The sequence below is a fragment of the Pristiophorus japonicus genome, unplaced genomic scaffold, assembly GCF_044704955.1.
Source record: "Pristiophorus japonicus isolate sPriJap1 unplaced genomic scaffold, sPriJap1.hap1 HAP1_SCAFFOLD_2312, whole genome shotgun sequence".
In the NCBI taxonomy this organism is placed as follows: Eukaryota; Metazoa; Chordata; class Chondrichthyes; family Pristiophoridae; genus Pristiophorus; species Pristiophorus japonicus.
The window spans coordinates 17,501-20,000 of NW_027252029.1; positions in this window are offsets into that span (position 1 = coordinate 17,501).

Sequence of the window (2,500 nt, forward strand, 5' to 3'; positions counted from 1 at the left end):
AAATCCCCGCAAAAGGGGCATTTTCATTTCTTCATCGGGACTTCCGGCAATTTCCAAGGTTCAACTCATTAACGTTGTTCGCAGACACTTGCCAGAAAATGCAAGTGGCCACTTTGCCGGGCCGACTCGCTTGCCCAAGCGGGAAACCATCAACCGAAGGCCCGGTAAGGCGGCCGAATCTGACCTCATAGACTTCCACACAACGGGACTTTTGACTTTCCCGCCGCGGGTGGCCTCCACCCGGCCTCAGCCATCAGCCCTGCCTGCCTCCAGCCGCCTTCTGGTTAATGAGTTATCCAGCCTGGCACTTCGGTTGCGCCAGCGAGACCAAGTCTCGGCTTTGGTTAATGATTTGAGCCGAACCGACCTGCCCCCCGCCACCGCGGGCTGAACTCGGGCAGGTCTGCCGATTTCCCGACTCCTTTCGGGGCCTAATCGGGTCGCGCGAGCCGCCTGGCGCGATCGGGGCCCATGCCCCGGCCTCTGCCAGTCCTCGGGCAGCCGCTTTTGAAGCCCGACCAAAAACCCGAAAAATGGGCAAAAAGGGAATAAATTCCCGCCCAAAAAGGGTGAATAGTCGGTTCGGCGGCAGCCCTGGTCGGTCTCTGCAGACCTGGAGGCTCGAGACGTTTGTTTGGAAAACTCACCAAGTCTCGATTCTGCCACCTCCTACCTCTGTGCAGATACCCCGCCAACCCCCAAGGACAGAAATGACAAGTGTCAAGTTGGCGGGGCGTCGGGCCACCTGCTGCCGGCCATGAGCATCCAAATCCCCGCAAAAGGGGCATTTTCATTTCTTCATCGGGACTTCCGACAATTGCCGAGGTTCAACTCATTAACGTTGTTCGCAGACACTTGCCAGAAATGCAAGTGGCCACTTTGCCGGGCCGACTCGCTTGCCCAAGCGGGAAACCATCAACCGAAGGCCCGGTAAGGCGGCCGAATCTGACCTCATAGACTTCCACACAACGGGACTTTTGACTTTCCCGGCCGCGGGTGGCCTCCACCCGGCCTCAGCCATCAGCCCTGCCTGCCTCCAGCCGCCTTCTGGTTAATGAGTTATCCAGCCTGGCACTTCGGTTGCGCCAGCGAGACCAAGTCTCGGCTTTGGTTAATGATTTGAGCCGAACCGACCTGCCCCCCGCCTCCCCCGGGCTGAACTCGGGCAGGTCTGCCGATTTCCCGACTCCTTTCGGGGCCTAATCGCGTCGCGCGAGCCGCCTGGCGCGATCGGGGACCATGCCCCGGCCTCTGCCAGGCCTCGGGCAGCCGCTTTTGAAGCCCGACCAAAAACCCGAAAAATGGGCAAAAAGGGAATAAATTCCCGCCCAAAAAGGGTGAATAGTCGGTTGGGCGGCAGCCCTGGTCGGTCTCTGCAGACCTGGAGGCTCGAGACGTTTGTTTGGAAAACTCACCAAGTCTCGATTCTGCCACCTCCTACCTCTGTGCAGATACCCCGCCAACCCCCAAGGACAGAAATGACAAGTGTCAAGTTGGCGGGGCGTCGGGCCACCTGCTGCCGGCCATGAGCATCCAAATCCCCGCAAAAGGGGCATTTTCATTTCTTCATCGGGACTTCCGACAATTGCCGAGGTTCAACTCATTAACGTTGTTCGCAGACACTTGCCAGAAAATGCAAGTGGCCACTTTGCCGGGCCGACTCGCTTGCCCAAGCGGGAAACCATCAACCGCAGGCCCGGTAAGGCGGCCGAATCTGACCTCATAGACTTCCACACAACGGGACTTTTGACTTTCCCGGCCGCGGGTGGCCTCCACCCGGCCTCAGCCATCAGCCCTGCCTGCCTCCAGCCGCCTTCTGGTTAATGAGTTATCCAGCCTGGCACTTCGGTTGCGCCAGCGAGACCACGTCTCGGCTTTGGTTAATGATTTGAGCCGAACCGACCTGCCCCCCGCCTCCCCCGGGCTGAACTCGGGCAGGTCTGCCGATTTCCCGACTCCTTTCGGGGCCTAATCGCGTCGCGCGAGCCGCCTGGCGCGATCGGGGACCATGCCCCGGCCTCTGCCAGGCCTCGGGCAGCCGCTTTTGAAGCCCGACCAAAAACCCGAAAAATGGGCAAAAAGGGAATAAATTCCCGCCCAAAAAGGGTGAATAGTCGGTTGGGCGGCAGCCCTGGTCGGTCTCTGCAGACCTGGAGGCTCGAGACGTTTGTTTGGAAAACTCACCAAGTCTCGATTCTGCCACCTCCTACCTCTGTGCAGATACCCCGCCAACCCCCAAGGACAGAAATGACAAGTGTCAAGTTGGCGGGGCGTCGGGCAACCTGCTGCCGGCCATGAGCATCCAAATCCCCGCAAAAGGGGCATTTTCATTTCTTCATCGGGACTTCCGACAATTGCCGAGGTTCAACTCATTAACGTTGTTCGCAGACACTTGCCAGAAAATGCAAGTGGCCACTTTGCCGGGCCGACTCGCTTGCCCAAGCGGGAAACATCAACCGAAGGCCCGGTAAGGCGGCCGAATCTGACCTCATAGACTTCC